Genomic DNA, 20,831 nt, shown 5'->3' with positions numbered 1-20,831 from the left:
GATTACAGCATACCAGGCAGCCACGAAACCAAGGCTGTCTTCTGAAGCACACCAATACAGGTGGGCTGGTTACAAGCACAAGACACTGTCTCCCTGGCTGAGACTCTGTGCAGTATCACCTCGTTGCCTCAACATCTGGAGATGGTTATTTGGATAACAGGGAGATTACTGCCAGCACACTCAAAGGCTGTGTAGAAATCTTGCTCTGTTGCTTGCATTGGGAAAAGGAAAGAGGCAATCTGAAAGCCTTCTCATCCCTCCCCAGTGTATTTGTGCAATAGAAAGCCTGTGCTAGTCCTGCAAGAGAACTGCCTGTTTCTGTATTTTCCACATGAATTAATCCAAGTGAATAGTGAGTACTAGCTACTTTAATACCATTCTCAAACCTTCATAAAACTAGTGAAAATGTCTCTCTGTATGAGAAATATAATCCAAATTCATATCTGTTTCTACAGGAAGTTATAAATGGGAAAAGTTTGGCCTGGTATTTTGTGAAGTATCAGTTCATATTATCTCATCTGTTCCAGAACAAGAGTTACTAAATTCAGTTAAAATTAAACTCTAAACTGAATATGTGCTTGGTTAACTTTATTTTTAAGTAAGTAATACAATCAGACTTTCTAAATAATTCCATAATGTTATTTAGGAAGATATTAACACCTATTAAAATAAAAATCATTGCAAGGTTAAAATACCTCTTCAGGTTTGGATCACTCCATGTCATTTAGACTGCTCACTGCTTCTGGGTTTGAAACTATTACAGATGGTCAATAAACTCCAACAAATGTTCATCAGAACTGCAGGCTGACAATTCAGTATAGTCTGCAAGCCATATAAATACTAATGCAGACAGCTGGTGAAATTGCTTTTCTGCAAAATGAAGTGATTGTCAAAAATATCTTCTAGGTTGACCAAGAAATGTTTGATACATCTCCTTTCTTCTTTCGTGACTAAATAATGTCAGTTCTAATAGATTTCTATTTGCAAGTCATTTTCTTAATGGCTCTGATGCTTTACAATTCTTAAGGAGATTATACTTCGTAAATGTATCAATAGTTGCAACTCTACTAATCTGAAGAACAAATTAGAAAAAAAAAAGCTCAATTTAGAGCTGCACTGTCTTTTGCTGTGCTGTTGGATGACGTACTGACACCTGCCAAAGGTCATCCAGAAAAGCATATATCATGAGGTGAATGAATGTCTCTTTATGTCACTTTAAATAGAGACTGTTACTGTTTGAGCTGAGCTACAAATTCAATTCCCTGCAGTAATTTAGGATAAACGTCTTTAGAGATCCTCATATATCCTGCTAGGTCAATTTGTCTTTAGTACCAATTGAAGAGAAACAGTTTGTGGAGACTAACACCTGGGTGTATTTGAGGAGGCAATGCATTCACTTCTCTCGAGAGAGGTTATGTAAAAATCAGGATTTTAGGATCAGTAGTAGAAAATGGGAAAAAATAAATCCAAAGTATTCTGCCATGTCTGGAAAGCCCTGATCTACTCTCTGATTACTAGGAGTCACAAATCCAGTGGTGCCCTAAATTGTAATGAATTGGCCCATGACCACCAAGGTGACGGTAAGCTTCGTTTGTAGATCTCCAAGCCTAGGCATGAGAGCTTTCAGGCTCCCTCTGGGACCTGCAAGTGGGATGTAGCTCCAGGGGATGCCGGGCTGCTGAGAACACTGCCAGCTGTGGGCTTGGGGGAAAGCACAGCCCTGGGAAAGGGGTTTAAAACATAGCTATGCTGTATCTTGCGGATTAACTGTCTCTTTTAGTCCTCTACTTGCTTCCCTTAAAGGTTACTGGCCAGCAGCTTGCTCTGCCTTTCCCTCTGAATACAGTCTCCTTCGCCTTCCCGCAATATTTAAGCAAAGTCTGATTTTATTTCAGTGCTTGAGGCACTTGTCATTTGGGGTAACGGCAGGGTTCATCGATCAACAGCCAACTTTCAGAAAGCAGTGCTAGATATGTCGAACCAACAGCTCCGCAAAAGAAAACACTTCCCATAAAACCATAAAACAATAAACTGCTTAACTAACTGCTGGCCTGTCCTTAGTCGGGCAACTACCTTTTGCACAGCAGGCCTTGCGTCGGTCTAGCCAGAAATGCTGGCCCGCAGGATACAGGTCAATCCTTGCACCGAGTTTTAGTGAACCTCCTCCCTCTCTTTCTTCTCTCTGCTGTTACCAATTTAAATAGTTCCAATACTTGCTGTCAGGCTTTCAGAGACTGTTTAAATTCTATTGGTAGTGGGGGAATTGGTAAAAGCTTCCTAACGGTGGATATTATTGTTGTTTTCATATTAGGAATTTGTGCTGAAGATCTCCTAGGGATCTAATGCGTGAAGGCATCTTCCTTTTTTGTCTGTTGCCCAAAAGCTATAAGAAAAAAAACACGGAGATAATAGTTTTTGAATGCATCTTTGGTGTCTATTAGAGGTCCAGTAGGCTTGTTGAGTGGCTTTGGTCAAATCATTTGCCTTGTCTGTGTCTCTGTTCTTTGATTAGTACTTTGGAAATAATTATATTCGCTTTTTTTTTTTTTTTTTTTTCCTAAGAGCTGTTTTAGTGAACCGATCTCAGTGCCCATTATTACTTTATTTCTCTTAATGGCACTACATAGTACCAGTGGTACTTTCTCACAAAACAAACCACTTGAAGAGGCTCCATTTCTTCTCCTCCCTTGCTGTTCCAGCACAAGGGTCCTGGCAGCTACTGCAGCCACACATTAAAACAATTGTACTAACTCTCTGCAAATTCATTCAAATAGCCTTGGTGATACTTATATAATCTGCCACTCTGTCATTAAATGCCACGAGTTTCAGTCCAAACATCTGCAGTTCTTGCAGGCATGATGTGATGTACAAGACCCGTTTCATCAGTGTCTTATCCTAAGCCTGCTATACTTACGTTTCTGAAGTCTTTTTAATCTTCTTGAGATCAGACCTTCCTTCCTTTCCATAAAAAAAGCATTTGCTTATTCTGCAGCTTGTTGTGTATTGATTTTTCTGAAAAATAACAATAATAATGATGCTGAAGCCATGACAAAAAATTGTGCATTAAAATACGGGTTGGTAGAGAAAAGGGGTTGAAATTGTCGTAGAAACCTAGAGCAAGCTGTCATTATTTCGTTGCTGCACAGGGGTGCTCAGCAACATTCCCTCTATAAAGAATTTAGAAAAAGCTACTCGGCTTCAACTACGCCCTTGTGCATAATAGGAAAAGCTGTCACTGCTCAGCTTTTGCTTTTCAAATGCTTTCCATTATAGAGGAATATGTTACTTTCTGTAACAAAGGAGTGACTGGAAGACAAAATTCCACCACAGCAACCAACTGTCTAGTAAAAGATATGCAAAGCACATCAGTTAAGCACATGAGATAGATAGATAAAAATAGGGCAGGAATTAAGTCCTTCTGACTGACACTTCCATTTAGCATTGTCTACAACCTAGCTTGACTTTATGTAGAGTTAGGAAGCACCCTATGTAGCCTGACATGTTGGGTTTCTTTAGCTTTCTTATCTCCCCCCCCCCCCCCCCAAAAAAAAAAGAAAAAAAAGTTAACCTTTCCAGGATGCTGCAAATACTTACTTTGAATTTTAGTAAGATGATTTTTTTTTCAAGAGCAGGTGGAGCTTTAATCTTATATTATTTAAAAACCCACTATTTTTTATTGTACGTTTTTGCCACATGTTATAAATTATTCTCACTGCAGACTGTCTTGCCTAGTAATGATTTGAAAGTAGTAATGTGGATAAGATTTTTTTTTCTGTCTTGGGGAGGGGGAGGTCTGTGAGTTGATTTATTGACTGTCAAAGGGGTTACAGTGAGGAAGTTAAGTAATGGGAAGGAGGTAGAAATCAGCAGACAGAACCTCCTCCTTTGCTACATACAAATCAAGAAAAATGAAAAGCAGATTTCATCATATGAATCTAGTCTGTCCTTATGAATGTACTTGTGTGCATTGAGAGATGAACTAGGGGGTTCCTTTGAGATCTGAAGACTAATTTTACCTGCCCAGGACATTTGTTAACTCTGAGCAGTACTCAGAGTTAAAAAAAAAAAAAAAAAAAAAAAAAAAAAAAAAAAAACTCAAAATGGCAACAACGCACCTGATTTTTTTTCCCCAAAGCAGCTGATATCAAGTTAGCATGTAAGCATGTAATTAAGCCTTTTAATCCCTCCCCATGTGTGCCATTGATCCCACTATCTGTCATGCATTTTATTGGTGCTCATCACCTGAAAAACTACGTCTCTTATTTGGCATCTAAATGCCGAGTTTGACTGAGTAACCTTGCACTGAGGTTTGAAAACATTGTCTTTCTGATAGTTTCCAGGCACAAGAGGACTTTAGGTATCCTGGGACAGTCTCAGTTGGTAAAAGCGATGGGGCAGTTTGCACTAGCTGAGGATTTAGTTGTTTCCTTCCTGATTTTCATACACAGTTGGAATTGTGTTGTATTTAAACCACATTATTAAGGAGGCTGCCTAGGAGCATCTGAGTGTGAGTACGTGACTGGGGGGGGGGGGGGGGGGGGTTTACAGTGCATAGGAAAAAAGTCAGCTGAAAAAACATGACTGCTGATTAGAGCTGGAATTGTTTTCCAAAATGTAGTATTTAGATTGCAAAGCTTTAACTGGAAAAATACACACAGCACTCGTGCTAAATAAGGAGAGGGGTAGGAAGATCACTTCTTTTGTAGTGGGAGGGTTAGTCAATTAGTATGGCAAACTTGTGTTACAGGATGCAGTGTGCAGAAGCTGATGTATGGACACTTTTGGTTTCTCTCCCCCCTCCCCCCCCCCAGCGTGACCTTCAGTGTGAAGAAGAAAAAAATTGTCTGTGTTAGGGCTGCTCTAAAATAGCATTGAAAAGATCCCTTTGTTAGTCAGAGGACTATACAGTAGAGTACTTCTGTGGTCTTCTTAGGTGAATTTGTGTTAACCAACAGATACTGATTTGATCCAGTATACATATTATAAGGCAGTAGATACAAACAGACGGACAGATTTGGTTGGCATGCAGTTAGTTTGTAATCAATCAAATGCACGTGCATTTTTATAAAAGCCAATTTGCCTGGAAAAATCTTTTAGAGCTGACAACATTTTTATCGTTTGCTAATAAGTAAATGGGAATTTCTACCTTTAGGGCAAGATTAAATGATACAAACTTTAGGTCAGAGAAAGCAGCTGTATCACAGTATCATAGTTCAATCAGTGTGTCTATTATTTTCTCAGTTTCAACCTACTTGAAATTCTGGAAGTAGTGGTGGTTTCCTTTCCCCTTTCATGCCTTTGGTGTCAGTTTGATTTATATGGGATTTTTTTTTTTTTTTGGTTCAGGAGTTCAAACCCAAGAAGAAGAAAAATGTACAAAGCAGCAGACTTTCACTATATGAGAACACGTACTTGAAGTTGTTTCCAGAGTAGAAAATGTCTTCAAAGAGCCCTAATGACCTACATATTGGGGAGGGGGGGGTGGTGGTGAAAAACAACACAAAACAAAAACCAACTCATTATGGAAGCCAAAGTTGGGGTGGGGGAGACATGTGGTGGGTTTCAGTGTTTAACAAAGTGCGCAACTTCATGGTAAAGTCTCCTCGTAACCCACAGTTTTGGTTTTTTTTTTTTTTTTTTTTTCTTTCCCTTTTCCCACTATCCTCCAGAAAACCTGTTTTGCCTGTGTTGTAGTTTAAACAGAACGTTTCTCAGCTTTTTTAATGCATGCCTCTCTTGAGCAGACAGTTTAGAAAGGTTTTTGTGCCTCTGCCTAGCCCGTGGCTCCGGGGGAAGGTGAGAAACACACTGCTTGGCCTCGCTTGGCGAGCACTTTCCCAGCTCGCTCTGAGGGGAGTTAGCACTGATATTTTTGCTCACTGAGGAGTTATGCAGAGCTTCTTAGACCACTTAGAAAAAGCAGATGCAATTCTCTCATTTCTAGGCCTGTGACTGAGTTGAATGGGCGTGGTGACATCTCAGAGAAATAAGGCACTTACTGTGTTAAAGCTACTTTTGTGGGAACAGCTGCTGAAGGACTGGGTGGCCTACCTGAGGAGAAAAGGATAAGCATACCCATAAGTAAGTTTGAGACCACTTATTCAAAATATAATTGCATTAGATACAGAGGGAAATACACAAATAGAAAAAAGGAAATTAGGCAGTACAGCCTGACTGCAAGTGAGAGGGGTTTTCATTAGGCTCACACTTCACGATGTCAATAGTGCGCAGGGAGGCAGGTCCCGGTACCAAAGCTGTGCAAGGTACTCTGAGAAGGGGAGAGGCTCAGGTAATACATCGTATTAAAGCTAGCCCTCTGACGAGTCACTCGCCATTTTACAGTCAAAATTCATCTATCTATCTAAAAATCTCCCGTTCTGTCACCTTTGTGGAGGTAGTTTGTTCAGCCAACCATGCATTAGTTTTTCAAGGGGAGATGCGGGCGTGGAGTCTTACTGACAGCATTCTGGCTCTCTTCGGTGTCACCGAGCCGAAACACCTCATGCTGAACATCAGCTGTGGCATCTATATTGTGTTGATAAACTCTCTATGTAGCTGATTATTTGGCACACAAGTTAATGCTAATATTTTTGTGGAACTAGCTTTATTTCCAGACTTCTATATCCGATTGATATTCGCGTGCAATACTTAGCTGAGAACACTGTGTTTTCAGCCTTTTTTTTTTTTTTTTTTTTTTTTTTCCTCTGGCAAAATAGAAATCCCATATGCTGATGGAGTATTTTGCTTTGATCCAGAAGAAAGTGTCTGCTAAAATCAGAACTAAAATGTTTACTAACTTTTCAAAATGTTAAAAACAAAGCTTATGGCTTTTGGTCAAGTAGTCGTTAATTTGTTTAAAACCTTTAGCTTAATCTCAGTGTAACAGAGCTACTGAAAACCAAAAAGGAAATGTACAGTTTTATATTATTAATTAAGGCCTCAAAATAGTGAAAGGCACAATGGAAAATGAATAATTGGCCATGGGCTCTTGAGACAGAGCCTTTTCAGCTTTTTTTATCACAAACCTGCAGGGGACTATAAACTGTCTATACACAAATTATCTTCAAATAATCTATCAATCAATGACACCATCTGACTCCATCAGAAAAAGATCATGACAAACTATGTATGTTACTCCTTGGAAGTAGAATGAGGGTCTTCTAGGAAGCTGTTTTTTTCTTTTCTCTTTTTTTTTTCTTTTTTTTTTTTTAACCAATATTTCATCACTTCCATAAAATGCTTTTCTGGAGGAAGGTGACAGCTGCTGTGCCTTTATAATAAATTCTGTAGTAGAGATCTTCAGAGGTGAAGAGAAGCAGCATGTAGACCTACCCCCACCCCTGCTATTCCCCCAAAAGGCCAATGAACCTGGGAGAAAAGTGTCAGCGAAACGATCAATCCAGAATGAAACAGAACTAGAACTAAAGAAAACCGACTCGTTTAAACATGAAAAAATGGTTTATTATGTGACTTACTTTAACATAACACTTAAGTGAAAACAGAAAAAAAAGAACCAAGTCAGGTAGAGTAAGGATTTGAAATTTATCCACAAGGACCAGTGTTCTTCAGTGATGAAGCTCATAAAGTCTACAGAAGGAAAAACTCAGTAACTGTAGTAAAAAGGGTATTGATTTTTTTTTTTTTTTTGATGCTCAGACAACATAACCTTTCAAGAGAAATACATTCTTTCACAAGTGAAATAGAGTGCCTTCACGGAGGTGAATGCATTTACTACTACTACCTTCGATAGCATGCCAACCCTACTGGATAAAATTTTAAATACTAGCTGGTTCATTAAATGTAAAACTGCACTTAAATCAGGAGCTACCTGGTAAACTTTCACCTAGTAATTATATATATTTTTTTTGTCATGTTCTGGCTAGTCTCAATTTCCCACAGAAAAAAATAGTGTTCACATTACTGCTTTGAGGTATATTGCATTTAACTTATAACCTAATGAGAAATCATAGTATTAAAAAAATGATGAGAAACACCTAGGCTTTCAGTAATTTTTATTTATGTGCTATCATTAGGCAAAGAAACCCAAGCATCATTGCAAAGTTTGTTTAATGTATTTCAATCAATAGGACCTTTTGGAAGTAATGGTTCTAGTCATAGAAATAAGTGTGGCATGCCAATATTTAGGAGGTTACAAGCTGGGATGATTGGCACAAGCATTTGCAGTCATCTAAGTATTTCTTCTGACATGAGAAGACAGAGAACTGTGATTTGTTTATTAAGCTGGACTAAAATTCAAACAAAAAGCATTTTATTATGACTAAATGTAAAGCCACATGTAAAATAAAGAGGAATTCAGAGGGGCTGGGGAAACTCCCCACAATGTAAAAGATTCCTTTGCAATCTTACAGCTTAAAAAAGCCAATGTGGTCTTCTGCTGTATTAATAGATAGAGGAAATGGAAGTAGGAGAATGATTTTTACTTCTATGTATGATATTAATATGTCAACCTAGGAATTTTTTTGATGCCCACATTTTTAGAAAAGGTATACTGAAGAACGAGAAATAATGCATAGAGTCATAAAAAATGAATCAAAGGATGAAGAAAAAGCCTTAGACAGATTTAAAGAGCTTGAACTGTTCAGCATTTCAAAAAAAAAAATAAATAAAAATAAAACACGATAGATGAGTTGGTTACAGGGTAAAAGGACTTTCACGCAAACAATTGTGCTGTCCACTGTTTAGCTAAAATAATTACAATTGATAGCTGCAGCAACTGTGTCTAAACCCTGTGGAAGGGCAATTCTAAGGGGCACAAGCAACTCTGGGCTGCCAGGAGGCCTCTTTCCTTGCAGAGGAAAGCTTTCACTAACATGTCATCCATTCCCTGTAGCTACCTTAATTTGAATTGGACTGTCTAGTTACCCACATATTGCAGATATTCTGATGGTCTCTTTTGGAGTTAAAACACTATAAATTTACGCACAGGTGTTGCTGATGGTATAGTTCAGAAACAATTAAGTTGCAAAGTGTAGGTGGGAAATTAATCTGATCAGCAGACCCTACATTACTGGTACAAGCAAGAAAAAACAAGGGGGGGAAAAAGCAGCTCTGACTCAGAATTTTATTTTTCACTAATTTTATCAGGCTAAAAATTAGTGAAAAATGTATGTGTGAGCAGGGGACCCTCTTTATAAAGAGAGCACAGTTTGTATATGTGCAAAGCAAAAAACATTTTTCATTTTCCTAGCTAAGGTGTTACAACTGTAGTTGTCTAAGGCATATGCTTTAGCGTCTGCAGTTGCCAGCTACATCAAGACTGTGTATTGCCTTCAAGTCTTTTTTTGTAATCTAACAAGCAATTTCCTCAGATAATTTCTAATGAATATACTTTTAGATATGCTTCATACACTTTCACATTTCACTCTTTACCCTCCTTAGTTGTGTGAAGAATTACCATGATGCCACAGATTCAGAAGGCTCAATATAACTCAGGATTTGATGCATGTCATCTCCTGCTGCAGTACTATTTATTGAGGCACTTACAAGCAAGTATCTCACGCACAGTGAAAGAAAACAGCTCATCCTGAAAGATTTGTAGCCTAAACACACAGATTCAGAAAAAAAAATGCTCATTGTCATACCTTTAGGCACATATCTGTTCTGACACAAACTGCTGAACTCATGAAGTTTTGCCAGCACTGGCTTGTAGTTTGTCCCAAGTTCATCTGTGGGCTGAGTCCCAAGTCCCACTGGTTATATACCCATATTGCACATTTATTCATATTTGTTTTTTAAACAGTCAGCAGGGCAGAGATTTTTTTTCTATCTATCTGATGCACAAATAGATGACCAGAGACACACTCTCCTGATCAGAGAACTGCAAAATATATTATTACCTTGCTCTTTCTTCCCAGCAGATGTAATTTCTCTATATTTAGAAGCCATTTGAAAGAAAACAGAAAGGCATACAAAGGAACAAGTGTCACGTCAGCAGCCCTAGCACTGCGCTCTGGACACAGGAGCACCCAGAGCAGCCGCCGTGGAAGTCCCCACATGAGACACCACAACCATGTCTCAGGACTGAACCTGTCTCAGGACTGAACCAGCAGTTGTTTATTCAGAAACAGTTGTCAACTTACACTATAGCTGCTGTAGGGCACCAGCATTTAACCTTTCTTGCCTCCTACCAAGTCTCAGAGCTCTGTATTTTATTCTATTTCCTGTCATCTTTGGCCTATAAATTGGTTTTGTCACAGGTTCATATAAAGCACAAAATGCAGCAGTTTCTGGAAGATCCAGTCTCAAGCTATGATTGTGAAAGGCACATCTTTGTTCTGAGGAGGCTAAGGTAAAGAAGTAAAGAAATAGAGCAGTCTATAAACGAATAGGCAGCGGGCTCTTTACAAAATAATTACAGATGCAGCAAAATTAGGCAAAGCATTGCTGAGTCCCTTTTAAAACAGACATTCCTGTTCATTCCTGCCAACTACACAGGAAGAGAACATGAGAAAGGCCCTATTAGGCTTATGCTAGCTGCAGAGGTGGCCAGAGGCTTCAAAACAACTCACCCTTCTTCTGTGGTTGTTAGGCACCTCTCCAAATTCCCGCAGGCTTGAAATGCCAAATGGTCCGGAGAGGAGCTACCTCCACTACACACGCAACCCGAAAGGTCAACTATGCCATGCTACAAGACAAAAATTAACATGCCGCGCAGAAGTCTGCCTCTCCAAATGGTTTCTCAATAGCTGGATCAAGTCACACGCCACCGCAGGGGAGCGAAAACAATACTGCCCCTTCACAAGAAAAAGAAGTCAATGGCTACCGCTAATGTCATAGTATGTCCGTGGTGTTCTGCAAAGCCAGGCTGTTCTCAGGTCTCAAACAACTTAAGGCAGCAGTAGTGAATCAGCCTGATACTCTGCTGGAGGAGGAGGTTTTCTTTTTTTTTGGAGGAAAACTTAACTCTGTCAAACGAAGAGAAAGAACCAAGTGAATCTTGAGGGAGTATAGTTTCTGAATTACTTGAATTCATCTTCCTTTGACTGCTTTCATTGCATTGCCACAGCCTGTTTTCCTCTCTCTTTCTCTCTCCTCTTTTTACTGTCTCACCGTGCAAAGCCAAGGAGAATTCAGCATGAAATTCCTGCTCCAGCAAGTTCTTCTTTTGGGGAAATGGTCCTGAAAAAGGAAAGTCACAAGGAAAGAAATCTAAACATGCTCAGCAGGAACAAAAAATAGCACTGCCAAAATGCATGAATTTCATGACAGTTGTGGAAGCCGCTAGAGACTCAGCTAAGTGGGGGAAAAAAAAATCAAAGAAACGAGCAAGGTAGATTATTTGACTCTGCTATATTTAGGATGCACCAAAACAGGAATCCTGTCTTAATATTAAATAGTTTTCCTGTAAATACTTTACAGATTAAAATAACCAACACCACCACAGATAAATGACAGTAGAAAGTGAGCACTGTGCAATCATCAGGGCAAGAATTATGGTTGTCGTATCTTTCTTCCATTCCCCCCCAATAATACTTTAAACAGAAGATTTTTCACCTCAAAAATGGACAATGGAACAGGCTAAAAAGGCTTCTGTAATTGTGTATGGCCTCCCTTTTCTACTGTCAGAATTGGGATACCATAAATACCTCCTAACATTATATCGGAATTTCCCCAATATAATTAAAAGTCATTTTAAACAAATTTAGAGATGCAAAATTTTTATCTGTAGCTGACAGAAGTAATTTGTCTCCCCTCAGGACTCAATACTGTGTACATTCTCTTACAAAAACAATACATTTATGTATGGTCATAATATTTCTGAATTGTATTTGAAAGATGGTTGAAGATCCCAATAACTTGGTCTAGTTGGGAATTTCCTGTAAACAGGCAATGCCATAAATATCTTCTGAGAACTGAATTCAATAGTTACATTGTATTTTGCTTATGAAAGAATCATATTAAGTAGCTATGATCCATGAAGTAATAAATATACTGCTGTACTACATGTCATTGCCTAGTAGATCTGGAAAAACAGATTTGGAGTTCTTTACTTAAACATTTCCATTATGGCTGGAACACTTAAAATGCAAAAGACAACCTGTATAAACATGCTAGAGACATAGGTCTCTAAGACAGCATTCCCACCCAGGCACAGAAGGAGGTACCGTCACATATTTGCTTCAGCTCTGACCTTATTTTTCAGACAGAAATGCATTATTTTTCGTATTCATTTGAATGGTTGTGCCCTGTTGTTTACCTGAGCAGACTCTGAGCCTCAGAGTCATCATATCTTTGGTTATGCCATTTGCCTTTCCCTTAGCAGGGTTTCAAACTCACTGAACTTTCAGCTACTTGGAACAAAGAGAAAACAATTAACAATATATTAACAATTAAGCAATAACATTGCAGAGTCCAAGTTTTGCACTGTCTGCCTAAACACTGTTGTTCTGAAGTCCTGGCAGCCTTTTTTTTCTTTTTTTTTTTCTTTTTTTTCCATGCAAATAAGCTTTGATCAGGAGGTTAGATGTGACACAGAGTAACAGGCAATCAAAGTCGAACTGTCAGACCAATGTTTGTTTCAAGTGACCAGCCCTGCAGGAAGAAAATGCTCCTGTCAGTTTCAAGATAGAAATTAGATTTATATATTCTCTTATACAGATATTTTCTTAAACTAGGAAGAAGTTGTTTGACAGCTTTACATTTCAAGGCATATCACAATAGTTTTAGTGTCAAATTCCATGTCTTTGCAATGCATTTAACACAATACAAAAAAACTTAGGTCTGGCAAAAATCAATAAAATAGTCATATCTATTTTGATCCAAATCTGGTGTTTCTTTGCCAGATTTGGATCAAATCTTTCACCTGGATTTAGAATCAAGTGCTTGCAATCCTTAATCCTTGTTTTTCACTCATGACTAACAATATTAGCAGCATTTCATGATTTTTAGCTGTTAGGTATCTAAGATAGCTTACAGACCTAGAACTTGCAAAGTAGATTATCGAGGCCTGCAAGGTCTATGACCTCATTCATTTATAACAAGAAGGCCAACACTAGCTTTCATTAAAGCAACACCAAGAGCTTGGTTCTTTTCCATGTAAGGATTAGCATTGAAGAGCAGCTGTGGTATGCAGATTGCACTGGGTCAATGTCTGTTACTCATTGCTCATGAGGCAAAACAAAATTTATAGACAAGGTAGGTATTATTTGCGACTGGTGAAAGATAAGAAAGCCTGAGAAAGCAGACTTAACCTGTTAGTACCTCTGTCTTTTATGAGGCCAGTTAACAAGCAGCAGAGGTAGGAAATTTTATTAGACTATCATCAAACTTTGTCTTTCATCTATCCTAAAACTATCACAGCTACAACAACATAATATGATACTCCTTAAAAAAAAAGAAAAAGAAAAAAAGATTATTCTGTGCTGTTGAGTAGGCCATCTTGATTTTTTTTTTTTTTTTTGAGAACTCACCATTTTGCAGCCATAGAGAGAAGGATAAATTTGTTCAGAAATTCCTGAAGGACCGTGCTAAGGATACTAGCAACGAGGGCTGTAAATCTTCTAAACTTACTTAAGCCGTGAGCTCCTGCACCAACACTGACTGACATCAGAACAACATCCCAGTGTAGTTTTTCTTCATGGAACTATATACACAGTTTATTGCCAGAATTTGCATAGCTTGGCTGTTGATCTCCGTAGCTGACACCATCAGGAAGACTGCGTAAAGAGCACTCTTGGAACCTGAAGTGCAGCAAGGAGAAAGCAGACAGTGAGACAAGATTTATTCTAGTTTGTGAACCTTTGTATTGCATGAGGATTACTTCAGGGGAGGAGGAGAGGATAGTTTGTCTTTGATTATATCACATATGAATTCTTGATTTCAAACAAAACTCCAGTTCATGAGGAGCCAAAAAGTTCTCAGAAGGGATCCTACCTCTGAAAAATAGTTGGCGTTAGAGAGGGACTTCTCTGTCTGAGATGATGATTGGGAGTGGTGTCAGTATGCAGCTTATACCCTTTTCTCCTGCACTGGGTCCCATAGAGTTAATATGACTCACATTTTGTGAACATTTTTTGCCTGTAAGGATAGAATTAATTTAATAACAAATCACAGAGACACAGAGCAATAATTGAGTGATTTGGTTCTCATTATAGAAAAAATAAATTTTGGAGGAAGAACACTTGGGAAAGAGGCAGGAGTTCTGTGCAAGTAGCTTGAATTGCAGATAAAATAGTTAAAACCTACAACACTATCTGGGCATCGGTGTTAACTGATTCCAGAAAACACGTCATAACAATCCTGTACCTGCTGAGAACAATCAACCATACTCCATGTTCATTTCAATAGCATATTACCATATTCATTCTGCTACTGTAGACAAAGGAAAAAAACCACTTATTTTTGAAAGAAACTTTTGCTTAATTTTTTCAGTCAACTGGGTACTCAATTCTTTTTTTTGGGGGGGGGGTGAAAAGTTATTTAAGCTATTTTTCAAACACAAGACTTGGATTTAGTTCTGTAATTCTTTTCTACTATAATGGACAAGCTTTCCAGGCACTATTGGGTCCACTATGTCATTCACACTGGTTACAAAGTAGAGTTTCATAGCTGTAGCTGCACTAAATAGTATTATGCTTGTACAACCAGAAAACCTTTTCAAATAATCCAGATTATGCATGAACGAAAACATAACCCATAAACCACATCAACAGTAACTGTAGGTTGATACAACTCACCTAGTTTTAGTCAGCTGAGAGTTAGCTGCCTAGTCTAAACTGATCAACTAGGTTGCCTCTTTCATTAATGAAGATAGGTACTTTCAGCAGGTGAGTTACCCATCTTAAAACAGGGTGTCTAAAGTAAACGGGATAAATTGCCATCTCATAGTTGATGGAGTTTTTTTTGGTCTGATATTTCAATGCAATTAAAATTGAGAAAATGAGATTTCTGGGGAAAAAAATGTTTGTATCACATATAAAAGCTATCCCAAATGTACTGTATGAAATATATGAAATATTTTATATATGAAATACTGTATTATGTTCCAACATTTCATAAAGTGAAAATGCTTCACTTGAGGAGACTCTGTAATAGACCTAGGATTCTTGAATGTAATAAAATGAAACATAGCTGAGCTGACATAACCATTGCAAGTCAAGGGAACAAAGAGCTTACTTTTGCTCTGTAAAATCTACTTACTCAAAAAAAATTTTTTTTTTTTGATTTTTATGCTTAAGGTGATGCTAAAAGTAAAAGTGAATTGTGGCTATAATGCAAGACAAACACACTGCAGATGAAAGTGGCACTAATGAACTTCAAAGAGGCTCAAGAAACCTGTTTAGAATTTGCTACAGGTTCGTTTTATAAAAGGACTAATGGACTTGCAAGTAAAGTAGCATTGAAAATTCTTACAAACTTTTATGGTATAATTAATTCCACCTAAGTTTAGATTGAAGTGGCTATTTTAAGACATCTAAATGAATTGCCAAACTCCCACTGTAGTCAAAGGAAGAGAAACATGTAGTGAATTTGCGGAACAAAGTTCATCACAATCAGCTCCGACACTCTGGAGTTATCCTTTTATCAGCAAAATGTTACCTCTTGGTTTCTTGTCATTTTTTCATCCATTATATAGTGATTTGATGCAAACCTGCTGTTATTCCTTTCTCAATCCTTAAGTAAAGCCATTTCAGCTTTTTCAAACTTCATTTTTGCCTTTGGTGAAGTTAGGATGCATAGCCATACTGATGGAGCACTTTATATTTCAGAGAGCAAAACACACCCTGTAATTGTCATATCAATTTGCTACCCACTGTGTTGATTATTTCTCCTTTATTTCTCTTTTTATGTTGCCTTTGCACTTATCTACTGCATTTTTCTTCTGACATTTCTTGCCATGTGCCTTCCCTTTCCCTATCTCTCTCAAGCTTTTTCACCCTTTCTACTGACTTCTTATTACTTCACTGCCAGCTTAGATCTCATTCAAAATATGTTGGGAGCATTTTATTGAAAATACAGTGTTAAATATAAGTGCTTACACAAAAGGCAGATACCTCATAATACCAAACCATAGCAGAGACCACGGAGACTCATATTCTAATCAGAACTGTTCACATTACTTTCCTGACCTTTATTTCAACTAAGCGTAGAGATAACATTTAACCATGCAAAGTTTTATAAAGAAAAGAAGAGATAATGCCAGCACAGTAAACAAAGCTTCACTGTATTAGTGCACTGAAGAATTGTGCCTGATTTCCATTCCTGTTGTAGAACGCCTTTAGTCCCAGAAAAGAAACAATAGGCATAAGAAAAGACTAGAATGTAATACATTCATTTATGAGATTCTACTAACTCCCCAGTGCTGTCTTTCAAAATCAAAACAATAATGATGGGTTACAGAAAAGTAACCCCTCATGTTAAAGGCACTGAATTTATTAAAGGAGAAAAAGCTAGTTTTGAATCAAACCGCTAGTTCTGCCATCTGCTGAGCTTCTGTAGATGTACTGCTCTGTGATCTGGCTGAGATTGTCTCAGAGGAAATGCTGAGGTGAAATGGTAATCCACTTCGTCATAATCTGGATTGGTTTTAAATTTTTCTGACATAAGCAACCCCCTAAGGAACGTCTCAGTTAAACAAAGTTGTCTGGAGAGCTGTGTGCTCCAGCTCTGTCCAGTCTGTCCTTGGCTCAAAGCATCCCTTTCAACTGCTGAGGGGCACCCAGGGCAGAGTTATCATCACTGCTGTATTCTTATCCAACCCTACGGCTTGCGTTCAAGGCCAAAAAAGCCTCTGCAACTGCTTGAAAACACCTATATACTCGCTATGTATGTTTACTGGCTTGCCTGCTGGCATTCCATCAGTGTTGGGAAGGCAGCACTCATGAATCATGCCATTGCATATGTGCACTTAGTATTTCACACGTCAAAAGACAGCCAGAGTAGGCTAGCCTGAAGGACTAACTATCTCCATCACTGTACAGAAAAACAGCCCTTATGAGAGTGGACCAGTCCACAAATGTGGACTTCTCTAATGATACAATAAATGTGGCATGAATTCTGCAGTATTCTTAGAAAATCATCCCTTCAACTTTTGGAGGAAGAGATTGGTTTGACATCCCTGTGCAGCCAAGTCAAGAATAGCCAATCTCCAGCATAGTATCTCCACCAAGTCACCCAATCTGTGGCTTGCTCATGGGTCCTCCTCTTCCCAGAGGACATTTTGCACATATTTTGTGTCTAGCCAGATGAAAGGAAGGTTTACATTATATACTTGACCATGTGACTTGAGAGGGACTTACTCCATAGGGATACTCTATCAAGTGACAAAGTTATCCATTTAGGTAAGATGATTATGTATGCACAGTGGCCAAATAAGAGTCATATGACAAAAAAAAAAAAAAGAAAAGACTTTTAAGTAATATGTACTGGATCCATGCTATCAGGAAATCCAAGCCCCACTGGATCACTTGATTAATCTGTATTATCTGCTGGGATAAATAATCAGTAAGGTATTGTCTACTAGTTCCCTTTAGCTATATGTCATCATGACAAATGCCCTTTAAAAGAAAGATAAGAGTAACATATCTAAATGCACATAGGTGGGCTGAGAAAAGAGGAAAGAACAAGTATATCAGTTCTTAGGGAGCTGCAGGGAGAGAGAGGAGTTAGTGAATTGATTCTTAGATCCCAAGGAAAGAAATATTGACATAGATTCAAAATGATGAATAACATGTAAAATACTAAAATAAAACTTGTTGGATTTATAGCTCCTGTCAGTGCACAGCATCAAAGCAATCAAACTGAAGTGAGACAAAAATATCCCATATATTGACTGGCTTTTGATTTGGGGGAGAATAGAGGAGAAGGAAAAAAAATCATCAGAGGCGGTTTTGTTACTTTTGTTACTGCAGTTAGCCAAACTGGGCTCTTTTCCTTTGTTCTTTTAGCAGTATGGAGTCATATAACTAAAAAAGCCATTTCAGCACTTTTAGCTTCATCAAGATCTAGAAACACAAGAAAGAAATGGACTGGCTCTGATGCAAATAAAACTAGTGGAGTCATTTCACAAAAGGAGATAGAAAAAAAATAAAAGTAAGAGGGAGAGGGTAGGAGAGAGAGCGAGGGGGAGGGAGAGAGAAGGAGAAATTCCAGCACCAAAAGGAACTTCCTTATCACTACCAAGACAAATTACTTTGTGTGCAACAAAGCAAATGTACAGGTCCATGTTGAACCTCCACGTGCCTGTACGTTCAGCACCACGCAACCTTTGTGCAGAGAGGGACCACCCACATCTGCAGACACATGTCTGTGCACGTGGGCAGGGCGAAAGCCAAAGTCACCTTTTGCAGGACAACCTTTCCGCATCAGTTTACAGAACAAGATGAGAGTTTTGTGATCAAACTCCGCTATTGGGAGAGCCTCAAACGGTGTGAAGGATAGTGTAAAAGAAACCGCTGTACCTCTGGGGGAAGGATTTCCTTTTTCTTTTGTGTGTTCCACATTCATCAGAACGCAAGAAAGACGGACTAAGAAGTCGCACAGTCTTTACAGAGCCGTACCCTGAAGCGACCAGTACGGTATGAGAGGGTGGCGCAGATTAATGTTCTGGCGCTTTTTTCCTGACACCCAGGAACCCATCTTGTTTCTGTGATGCTTTAATGTCAACTGACTGGGAAGTTCTTTGGCCAGTGCCATTAGTCAAGGCCAAGCGGCTTTCCCAGACACACGTCCTCCCGATGACCTCATGGGCACAGTTTGGGTCTTGTTCAGTAATGCCATTTGTCACATTTGTCTTTGTAGCTGCAGTACGGACTGCATGTCTGCTGTCAGCAAAGCATTTTATCAACATGGTGTGGCGGCGTTCTTTTTCCTGGCTGGTGCAAATTGCAACAAAGAATAACGTGGCTAATGATAAAATTGCTTTAGCACAGTAATGGGAAATTTCAAATACCACCAGCTATGCTCTGCCAATGTTTAAGAACCTCTTGTGAGCACACTGAATGGCTGCTTGTGGCTTTATTAGAAAAACTGCTTTGAAAAGTTTAAGCCAAAGTAACTCAAAACTCAATTCCACCAGCAGTAACTTATCTTTTTTTGACACACAGATAACACAGATTACTGTAGGGAAAATTAAAGGAACAAAATTGCCTCTGAATTAGTAATTCCTTGTACACATAGCTGTGCAAATCTTATTCAAGTGTGTTGTTATACATTTTGAATGCAGCTTCCTAAAAAAAAAATGTGCATCTATTTTTGCATAGTATTGGCAATGGCTTATTTAGCTTGAGAATCAGCCTTCCTGTATTACAGTTGAAGTTAACCATAAAGGCTCTCCAATGGCTGCTTGAATCAGTTTTTCTCCATTTTTAGTGTACAGATGATGCTCTTTTCCCTTTCAGAAATTAACCACTATGGTTATTCTCAGCAGAGATGCACAAGATGAAATGCTGGGGTCAGTGTGTGTGTGGAGGTAAATGCCCTTGTACCATGAAAGGTGGCTAACTCAAGGTAGAAAAAAGTATAGGCTAAAATCACAGTAAAATAAAAAAAGAAGAGACACTTCCTAGCTTGGAAAAAAAAAAAAACACATAAAATATATTCCCATCTGGATAGAAACTAGTTTTATGAAGGGGAAAGAAGGGTGGTAGTAATGGAGAATTAACAAAATCTTTTTCCATTCACGTATTTACATCCTCACCTTTTGTTTCTCTCTCCAACCCATAAAGTTGAGTGGTGGTAGGGTGGGTGCAGAGAACTGCAGATTGTCTTATCAGTGATATTAAGCAGAGCAAGTGTATCACACCACTCAGTGGTAAACAAGTTAAAGATTTTAGAAACCTCAGCAGTTTATATTTTGCTAGGAGTTCTTTTTAAGCTAAATAATAACAGAGCAAAGTCACTACAGGACATAAGCTGCATAGCAGAAGCATTAGCAGGCTCACTATTGGAGTCTGAAGTCCATTTTCTTCCTATGAGACTACGTTTAAAGGAGCAAGAACAGGAGGGCTGAAGCTTGAGGAGAATCAACTTGCAGTAGGAGAGAGAGTCCCACAGCTGGAAAACATGGTGAAAATGGTAACAACCTGACCTAGCTCTCCCTTCACTACAAGTTTTTATCCATCTAAAGCAATCACTGTAAAACTTTCTCTTTGAAAGCATCTTCCTAACAAAGCCAGAAGCGCAGCACAGGCTGTATTTCCAAAAACATCTTATAAAAAACTGAAAGAGAAATCTTTCATATACTGATTTGCTGAGGTACAAAACCTACCAAGATAGCCTGCTGAACAAGAAGACAAACATGCTTTCAAGTTCTATTTGTTTCTCAAAAAGGAGAAGACCCTTAGGCTATGCTGTAATAACAAGCAACGTAACCCAACAGAGATGGATTATGGAGAAAAATGGCTGAGAACCACTGTTCTGAGAACAGTTGAGTCCACGCAGCGTGAACTGGAGAGGTATTTTCTGTAGAGTTGCTCCACTCGGGTCCCATGGACTACAGATCTAGCTGCCAGGGACCTGTGAGATCCCATACCTGTAGACCTACTAGCTTGGTGATTGCTTTTTTACCTCCTGTTTTTCTGTGCAGGCAGACTTTAGGAATGGAGAGAAGGCTCCTGCAGAGCCATCACCATTCCCTCTCAGGCATGCCAGGCATGTTCCACCAGATTTATTAAATCCAGGAAAGAGAAGGGGAAACGTTGTAGAGTTTTATTTCCTCAGCAGGTTTGTGTTTCTTTTTGAGGGCTTGAGTGGTAAAATTAGTAAACTCATTCATGTTTGAATAATCATGTAGACATATCCAAGGAAGAAACACATAGGCAGAGAAGATGCTTGGGCCTGAGTCATAACTAGGTTTTGGCTGTTGGCTCTTA

Source organism: Rhea pennata, chromosome Z (genome assembly GCF_028389875.1).
Source record: "Rhea pennata isolate bPtePen1 chromosome Z, bPtePen1.pri, whole genome shotgun sequence".
Lineage (NCBI taxonomy): Eukaryota > Metazoa > Chordata > Aves > Rheiformes > Rheidae > Rhea > Rhea pennata.
The sequence above is the reverse complement of the archived record's forward strand: the minus strand, read 5'-3'. Positions refer to the sequence as shown.